The sequence below is a fragment of the Pseudonaja textilis genome, chromosome 1 (genome assembly GCF_049901715.1).
Source record: "Pseudonaja textilis isolate UNSWEBS1 chromosome 1, rPseTex1.2, whole genome shotgun sequence".
Classification (NCBI taxonomy): Eukaryota; Metazoa; Chordata; class Lepidosauria; order Squamata; family Elapidae; genus Pseudonaja; species Pseudonaja textilis.
This window is the reverse complement of record NC_141990.1, coordinates 43,325,481-43,335,365: the sequence shown is the minus strand read 5'-3', so window position 1 is coordinate 43,335,365 and position 9,885 is coordinate 43,325,481. Positions and strand designations below refer to the sequence as shown.

At 36.4% G+C, this 9,885-nt stretch overlaps 1 long non-coding RNA gene across 3 annotated transcripts in view; it reads left to right on the top strand.

Moving 5' to 3' along the window:
* Positions 1-6,084: 6,084 nt before the first annotated feature.
* Positions 6,085-9,885, top strand: part of LOC148127582 (uncharacterized) — a 32,847-nt gene continuing 29,046 nt past the window's right edge. The window contains exon 1 of one of the 3 annotated variants that reach the window (XR_015743465.1): positions 6,085-6,257. This is a non-coding gene — a long non-coding RNA (uncharacterized LOC148127582). The remainder of the gene's footprint in view (positions 6,258-9,885) is intronic. The other 2 variants (XR_015743463.1, XR_015743466.1) reach the window with 2 other exon arrangements.

Here is a 9,885-nt window from a genome sequence, read left to right as displayed (position 1 = left end):
AAATGGCTTAAAGGTAAGCCCTTTACATGCATTGCCTGTAAGTAAGTCCAAAGTGCATTTATTCCTATCTCAAGTTGCAAGGTTGAAGTAGCTTGTTAGTTGAGATGTTGGAGTGCCATTGCTGGTAAAATAGACAGTGCTAGGCTGGATAGTCAATAATAGTCTTAGCAGAGAGTTGTTTGTCATGCTTAGGTAGGGAGAGATAATGGGGCTTTTACTGGAATATTTACAAGTACAGGAAAAAAGAGCTATTAAAGTCTATTATGCTTGACCCCTTTTTCTCTGGCTTCTGACTTCTTGCAGAAGAAATATGTTGTCTTTGACAGCTCTTCGTGTGATCTATTAATTCTATTAAATCCCACATTTATTAAGGATCTTATTGTGAATGTTATTGTAGGAGTGAACACTTGAAGTCTATAATTGTGATTATAAATATACTGGGTCCAACTGTTGCATTTGTGCCATTCTGTACAGTCCATTCATCAATGGTATAGATGAGAGGATTAGAGTCTACAGAGATACCATCTCTTTAACTAGGCTTTCAGTCTATTACATGTCTGTCTGGAATGTCTGTATGTTGTGTTGAGTGCTCAAGAGACATAAGGTTTAGCCATAGATTTATTGTTGATGTGTGCCATAGGGGTGATAACTGTACAGGAAATAATGGCCACTTTGACAGTCATGTCTCTTTTTCCAGACCTTATTTTTCCTATTAGACTGAAAAGTGATGAATCTTACAGGAGCAGACAATCTTCTGGCAAGCCATACCTCGATTACATGAATTGAGTTTGGCTTCCAGGACCTTTAGAGAATGTAAAAAACGATACGGTCACATCATTAGAAAGAAGCTTTACGTTCTTCTTTAGGAAATTCTGGCAGTGATGGTGGTGGTGTTTGCACCTATTTGTTGTTTTTCTATTCAAAATGTTTAAAAATTACATTGCTGATTTTCTACATTAAATGGTATGTTGCGGGGAAGGGAGGGTTGCTGTAGAAGCTCCAAAAGAGGTAAGTGGCTATATGCAATCTGCACTCCATAGGTTACCCATTCAATCCCTTCAATCATAGCCAGACAATTTCCAGGTGAGAGATAGCTCTGCCAGAATCTATTGATAGGGATAGAATTAAGATCATGTAAAGTGTTAATACCATTTTATAATGCCTTGGAAAGATTACACTTGGAATACTGCATCCAGTTTTGGTCACCATGATGTAAAAAAGATGTTGAGACTCTAGAAAGAGTACAGAGAAGAGCAATAAAATAATTAGGGGACTGGAGGCTAAAACATATAAAGAACGGTTGCTAGAATTGGGTATGTCTAGTTTAATGAAAAAAAAGGACTAGGGGTGACACGATAGCAGTGTTATAATATCTAAGGGACTGCCACAAAGAAGAGGGGGGTCAACTTATTTTCCAAAGAACCTGAAGGTGGGATAAGAAGCAATGTATGGAAACTAATCAAGGAAAGAAGCAACCTAGAACTAAGGAGAAATTTCCTAACAGTGAAAAAATCAATCAGTGGAACAACTTGTCTCCATAAGTTATGGATGTTCCAACACTGGAAGTTTTTAAGGAGAGATTGGACAACCGTTTGTCTGAAATAGTATAAAGTCCCCTGCTTGAGCAAGAGATTGGATTATAAGATCTCCAAGGCCTCTTCCAACTCTGTTATCCTGTTATTTTCACAACAATGAGAGTTGTGTCAGGATGGCCCATCCATGAGAATAACAAATGACAGTGGATCCCGAATGCTTCAACTGCTTCAAAGGAGATCTTTATCTCTTACAAATATCTCCCCACCAATCTTGCAGAGCTTTGTATTCACCAATTTTGGTTCCCATCTGAGCTGATGACAAAAAGCAAAACAGGAGTGGCTGCTTTAGTTTTCTGTGTTTTGTACTCCTCTATACTCAGTTGTAAATTAATTTTTAATTAAAGTCTTTTTCCCCTCAGGTCCTAATTATGTTATTATGGTTTTGAAATGACTACATAATTGTACAACAGCATGTGAATTTTCAAATAAATATGCCCAAATCCTGTGACTACTATTAAGGAGTTGACCTCTGAATATCTCCCCTCCTCTTGCTCTATTACTGAAAAGAATTTATCAATAGATTTGCAAGATGTCAATCCAACCTCCCATAGTGTTCTGTGGTCACATAGCCTTCCCAGGAGACACTGAAGAACTAGCCTCTATGTTTCAAATAATTCCACACTGGTATAAAGATTTGTTTTCAAAAGTATAAATGATCTCTCCAAAAACTTGGAATATTTGTAAGAATATTAATATATACCATGTACCATGTATGCACTCTGTAAATTTGTACAAATTATCTTGTACAAGTTATGGAAAGACACTGACAAGCCTACAATGGAGGAATTGTTTGTAAAAAGGACAGAATTCACAGAGATGGCAAAATTGACTGGCTTGGTTATGAAAAAGAAAATAACTACATTAGTTAGCGACTGGAAAGCCTTTACAGATTTTTTTTTGCTTAAAACAGAAAAAAGTAACTTGAGATTTAGGGGCTTGATAATTAGAATGGATAGAATGTGGAAAGAAAGGAACTATGATATAACTTTGTGTGTTTGTGTGTGTGTGTGTGCATTTATAACTTCTGTAAAGATTGTAAAGATCAAATGACACTTCTTTATATTTTTTCTGTTTTCTTTCATCTCCTTTCTACTTTTCTTGTACTTACTTTTTTCTTTAAATTTTGATTTTATATATTTTATTTTGATTGTATTGATTTTACTTTGTAAAAAAACCCTTCTTTAATAAAAATTAATTTAAAGAAAAAGTTAGCTCGTTTCCAAAATTTAATTGGGCAAATGCTCTCAGAATTGCTATCTAGCATAAAAATTACCTGGGAAATCTGGAGGTGTAACCACAATAGTTCTAGAGACATCAGGCTAAGGAAATTAAACTATACCATAGATATGTTATTTAAACATTCCTGAATCAGAAGCCATACCTGAAAGTTTTGTATTATCTAATGTTCTACCTTCTTAGCCCTTTCCCATTAGAACCCCCCTCCCAAAAAAAATTCACTTTCTTAATGTTTCATTCTCACTGAAGGGGCCTCCCAGTATGATCTTCCTTGGACATTGTGTCTTAGCTGTGAAGAAATGCTTGAATTATTTGCTGATGATAGAAACAGTCCAGGTGGTCAGGCATCTAACTTCTCCGCAGTCTTGGGTGCATTACTGAGAAAGCCAACTCAGCATTCATCATGCCTTTTGCTAACTAACTACAAAAACAAATCTCCTTCAAAATGCATTTAATGTACAAGCTCACAAGGCAACCCCCTGCTTTCCCTTTTCCCTCGCCTTGGTGACAGCATGTTGACTAATTGTTGCGGCGAGGAACTCTGCCTGAACTTTTGTCTAATCCAAACACAAAAACATAAATAAACCCGCACCTCACTCAGCAAACTATCAAAAGTTATGCAATCTTTGCTAATGCGAGGAACGGCCTGTAAAAGAAACTTTCCATCTGCTGTTCAGGAAGCCAGTTCGGATTGTGTAGTCTACTGCAGTCATTTCCCCCACTACTATCAAATAGTAAATATACTGAAATGTATAAATAACGTAGGAAACTAACTAATATATCAGAGATGTCATAGATAAACTGGAAAAATGTGTGAGGGAGTGTAGCACATCAACTCCAGAATATTTCCTGTCACCTTCACACACATATACATGCTTTAGATGGTGGCTACGTGTATGAAAGGGAAGTTTTCTTGACAGACCTTTGCTATGCAGCAAGTTTTGGGACAGAGGCCAGGGCCTAGGGGAGAGCGCGGGGTGGGAGTGGGGGTGGGGGTGGGGAGCCCAGAAACTAAATCTCTTTCTCTCCTAGATGCCCACCTCTGAAACACTATTATACCTCACAGATCCTACACATATTCACTGTACAACCTTTTTAAAAGTTGAGGAAGAGACGCTTAAGGAGCTCCATAATCACTTGTGAAACACCTTTAAATTACTTCTTTACTTCCAAGTAAGCCTTCAGCATAGTTACCTTTATTGCTTTTTTAACGAGTTGATGCCCATTGCAAATTAGTTCTGAAAGTTTAACTATAATGTCTGCTTTTGGCGGTGTGACCTTGTTGGCAACGTGCAGAAATACCTACATTTTCCTACTTTTGAGGGCAAGAATCTATGGATTAATTATTTTTACCTCTGTGGAAAAGACAACAAGGGGGGTGATGATGGCTTCAAAGAAGGGCAGGGCTTGAACTTGTAGTGCATTTATTCTGTGTCAAAGTTGTGGAGAGTTTAATGTTCTATCAGAATCTTAGAACTTATATTTATTTGACTTCTCACAGCAAAAGGTTACATCATCTTTTTCAATGATTAGCCTCTGAATTTAAATGAAATTATCTGGATAGATTATGGACTACAAAAAGAAGCTTGGGAGTTATACAGAGCTATGGTATATGAGTTTGTGATTTCTGCTCCCTTAGGATCCCTGATATTCAATATGAAAGTAATTCCCCAAAACAGAAAACAACTAATTAATTGGACCTTATTTCTCAGCTACTAGCATAGCACTAGCTATGGCACTAGCTAGCCAACCTCAATACTTGCTAATATTTGAATAGAAGATCACCAGGAATTACAATGGCTGCAGAATAAATTAATAAAGTAAGAGAGCAGGACTGGAAAGGCAATGACAAGCCATTTCCATATTGTTGCCAAGAGAAGCACATATTCTTACTCATAAAATTACATAAAGCTAATATCTAGCATGTTCCTAGTATAGGATCCTATGGGGAAATTACAAATTGCTATGTGTTGCATTGTAATCCACCTTTTTTGTACATGTGGATGATATTGCTGTATGTACAGTTGAGGTGGTGTTTTGATTGTGATGTTGCATCTACCACCTTGCATATTTTAACCCCCTGCCATGGATATTATTGGTTCCTAAATCTAGCACTAACATTAGAGATTCAAGATTAAACTGGCATTTCAACTGCAATTTTATTTGGCTGGGTATAGCCTTTTAAAACTGACTCTTTCATATATCTAGCCTCATCTGAGAATAGTCAAGTATTCCATTAGTATGAAAGATGACTATGTAAAAACCTATTGTAGTGGGCCTGCAGTTTTAGATTAAAAGAAATCCACTATGGATTTGCATGAAAAGAAATTTGAAAAGCAGACTCTCTTGATTCCACTGGAGACCACTTTTCTCTACCTAAAGTTTTTTTTTTACAAGAGATACAGATTAACAGTTTTAGAAGGGACCTTGTAGGTCACCTAGTTCAATCCCCCCACAGAAGCAGGAGATCCTACACCATTTCTGACAAATAGCAGTCAAATCTCTTCTTGATAGCTTCCAGTGAAGAAGGTCCCACAACTTCCGAAGGCAAGCTGTACCACTGATTGATTGTTCTCACTGTCACAAAATTTCTTCTTACTTCTAGATTGAATCTCTTCTTGAACAGCTTCCCTCCATTGTTCTTTGTTTGGCCTTCAGGTGCCTTGAAAATAGCTTGACACACTCCTCTCTGAGGCAGCCCCTCAAATACTGGAACACTGCTATCATGTCTCCCCTGTTCCTTCTCTTCACTAGACTAGCCAAACCGAGTACTTGCAACTGTTCATCATATGTTTTAGCCTCCAGTCCCTTAATCATCTTGGTGGCTCTCCTCTGCACTTTTTCTAGAGTCTCGACATCTTTTTTATAGTATGGTGACAAAAACTGGATGCAGTAATCTAGGTGTGGTCTTACTAAGGCTTTATAGAGTGGTATTAGTACTTCCCTTGATCTTGATTGTATCCCTCTGTTAATACAATTTAGGATTGCATTAGCTTTTTGGGCTGCTACTGCACACTGCTGGCTCCTATTTAACTGGTTGTCCACTAAGACTCCAAGATCCCTCTCACAGTTACTACTATTGAGCCTGGTTTTACCCAGTCTATATATGTTTTCTTGCCTAAGAGAAATAGATATGGAAAATATGGCATGCTTTTAAAAGTTGTATTCAAAATTGTAGTACTGCATTGCTTTTATAACAAGCATTGAGATCAGATGCATTTGTGTTTAAAAATCCTGCACTATTTAATAGAATAATGCAGTGCAGAGATACCTCAGGATGAAAGAGGATCTGCATAAGATCTTCTTTTTCTTCACTCCTCATTCATGGATGTTAAACCTCTCCATCTGCCCAATTTCCCTTCCCGTTTCTCTTTCTCCTCCATTCTGCTGCAGACTCCTGGCACTCTTACTCAAAAGCTCCATATGGTAAGAAAACTTATGCGGTCATATTTTTTCAGTCTATTAAAAACAAGAAGAAGACCTGCAGACAGCACCACTAAGAACTATTTGGCACTTATATCGATATGGTTTGGCATATCCTAAAAAAAATTATGTTTGCTGGCTTTTAAAAATGTCACTATTTTGTGTCTGTAACTCACTTTCTTTTACTAAAGTATGAGCATTTTAAAATGTTTGTATATTGGTGATTTTACTATATTCAGAGGCTTGCTGGATATTGTGGCACTGCATGTTGACTTGAATTTCCTTTTCTACAGTTGATGCTAATATTTGTGTTCATATTTTTAGGGGTTTTCAGTTAATTTGTTGTTTACTGTTAGCTTTTTTGAACACATTTTGTTATCAAAGAACTCAAGTTTATCTTGAAAGAAACAAATAAATAGACATATATGGTCTTGGATATATAGCAATTTATTACCAGCCATAAAAAACAAATAATGAAAATGCAGTAATTAAAAAAATCTAGACTTCTTTTTTCACAGAGAAATCTCCAAGTTAGACAACTGCATTTTGATTACCCCATCCTTTCCAAATATTTTTAATTGAATTTTTTTTATATAAAACTACATTCCATGACCCTTAAACTAGAAGATGATAGATATCTGCCTGGTATAGATTATCTTCCAATGATGCAATATTTTGAAAAGAATCACCATTATTACTTTCAAGAAAATGTAAAAGTCCATTATAGAAATCTGTAAAAAGGCAACAAAGGATTTTCAGCATTCAGATCACCATGATCACAGACTGTGAAATTTAGTAGAGTGGTTAATATGTTGCACTTTTTAAAAATTTTAAATCACAGTGAAATGTAGAGATGAACTTGGAAAAGGAGGCAGAAAATATCAATGCCCCTTTCTAAAGCAGAGGCCTATTTATCAGATTACCTTTTTTCAGATTACCATGGTCTGTGAAATATTCACAATTAACATTATCTGTCTCTGTATTTTTTTTGTTTTGTTTTTTCCTTTTCTGTCATTGCTATAGCCATATGTTCATATACTTCTTTATCTTATGAGTGATTGATTTGATTTGATTCTGCCTGACTCCAAAGTGATCCTGGATGCCTCACAATACAAACAAACAAATGAATTCTATATAATAAGAACAGACATACAACAAAAACCAAATTAGAAGATAAGAAAAAGAATTGACCAACAAGCCAAATATCCCACAATATCTAGTGGGGGGCTCCAGCCACCTTCGCTCCCAAGGCTGATAGAACAGCCAGGTCTTTATAGATCTCTGGAAGGTCAGTAGAGTAGAAGCTACCTAGCATTTGCAAGGCAACCTCATTTCAGGGAGAAAATACTCTGATTGTAAAGACACACTTCCTGGATGCTGAACAATGGATTCTAGAGTATACCAACCAGCTTTAATTGACCAAGCTTGAATGGACCAGGCAGACACCTCAAGTAATAAAGCTGTAGGTGGGATGAGGTGGCTCAGTAGCCACCTCATGGCTACTGTCAATCAAAAGGTCAGCAGTTCAGTGCCATGTAGCGGGATGAGCTCCTATTACTTGTCCCAGCTTCTGCCAACCTAGCAGTTCCAAAGCACATAAAAAATGCAAGTAGAAAAATAGGGACCGCCTTTGGTGGAAAGGTAACAGCATTCTGTATGCCTTTGGCATTTAGTCATGCTGGCCACATGACCATGGAGATATCTTTGCATAGCACTGGCTCTTCAGCTTTGAAATGGAGATGAGCACCGCCCTCTAGAGTCAGGAACGACTAGCACATATGTGCAAGGGGAACCTTTACCTTTACCTATGCCTTGTATGGTTTTAAATATCATAGCCAGCTCTTGAATCATACCTAGAAGCAATCTGTATTTTTTGTGCAATTAATTGCTCCATGCCAACAGTGGAAGAATCTAGTATAAAATGAGCATCAGAACTTCTATACCAACGGTCTTCGAACTTGGCAACTTTAAGATTTGTGGACTTCAACTCCCAGAATTCCTGAGGTAATATGACTGGAGGAGCAATTCTGGGAGTTGAAGTCCACAACTCTTAAAGCTGTCAGGTTTGAAGACCCCTGCTGTATACTATCTTTCTTTATTTCACACATATTTCTTGCCCATGTATGCATGCAAATATGTATCACAATAACACATATTTTTTACATACATATGTTACAGAATTTGCTTGAAAAGGAACCATCTTGGCCCCAAAAGATAAGCACCAGATCAGCCAGAAATCCCATTACTCTCCATATGGCATTAGATTTTAAATCCCATTATCTCATTTTTATAGCTGATGCTGAGAATGATGCTGTAATCTAACAGCATCTGGAAAGCCACTGGTGGGCCTTTCTTGTACTACAAAACCACTTCTAAAATCTAATAAAAATACAAATAGCTTCTTTACTATGCTTACATTAGCCACAGCTGAACTTTTTTCTTGCTTTGCTATTTTTGTGATAAGATATAACAATAGAAGAAACAATAAACTAATTCAGATTCAATTCAGGTGGAAGTAACCATGACTTTCTTAAGGGTCAATTTACATGGCCTGGATACCTCCTCATGTCAACCACTGGTTAGGATTCAGCAGGACCAACAATCCTGCAGGAACTCTTCTACTGGTTAAGATTCAACTAAGCAAGAAATGCCTATGGATCAAGAGAAGATGAAATGGTGATAAGATCTTATGTGAAAAGATACAATGGTTGAAGAAACAGTAAAGAAAACTGGTTCAGACTAAGTTCAGACTTTTTTAAAAAAAACTTTTTCCCAGGCATCTTCTTCTCTCGTCTTCCTTTAACATCTTCCAGTAGTAATGTAGATTAGCAAAACACTGTTCTAAAAACACTGAACTGAACATACTTATTATTTTTCCTAATGATTTAACAACAGCATTATGTAAGCAACAGTTGGATGGAAACTATTACATATTCTTCCTTTAAGTCAATCAAAATCAGCACTTTATATGTAGTTTACCCTCTTGGTGGCAGTATGACAGAGGGAATCAATGCATTCATCTTTTGCTTAGAACAATATTAAGTCTCTGTTCCATAAATAAATGAAGTTGATGCCATGTGCTTCCATTTTAAAAGAGATGTGACGACTTGCCACTTTTAAATCTACACTTGTTTGTATCTGTATGGTGAGGAAGATTGCTTGTGTATGGGAAAGAAAAAGACCTGAGAAAACGAAGTGCTGTTTCTAAATTGAATTTTTGTGTTCATGTTAAAGGATATATGTATCTGTCTTTCTGCTATGATTCAGGGTATAAAAAACATCATATTCATTGTTTTTCAATCTCAGCAACTTTAAGATGTGTGAACTTCAACTCAGAATTCCCCAGCCAGCCATGCTGGAGAAGACATCATAGCTAGCTAAAGCTAGAATCATATCAAATTTCTTTGACAAAGAATGGTATAAAAGAAAATTTTATGAAAAGAAGAAAAGAGTTATTAGGGAATTTGGGGACTTGTATAAGTTTTGTATATAAATTGTTTATGTTAGAAAATGTTTCCAAAGAAAATGGATGCAGGTTTTTAAATTGGATTTTTCTAAATAAATGTATAAATACTGCCCTTCTAATGATGATAATAATATAGTCTGGATTTATTCTGATTTTTATATCCAT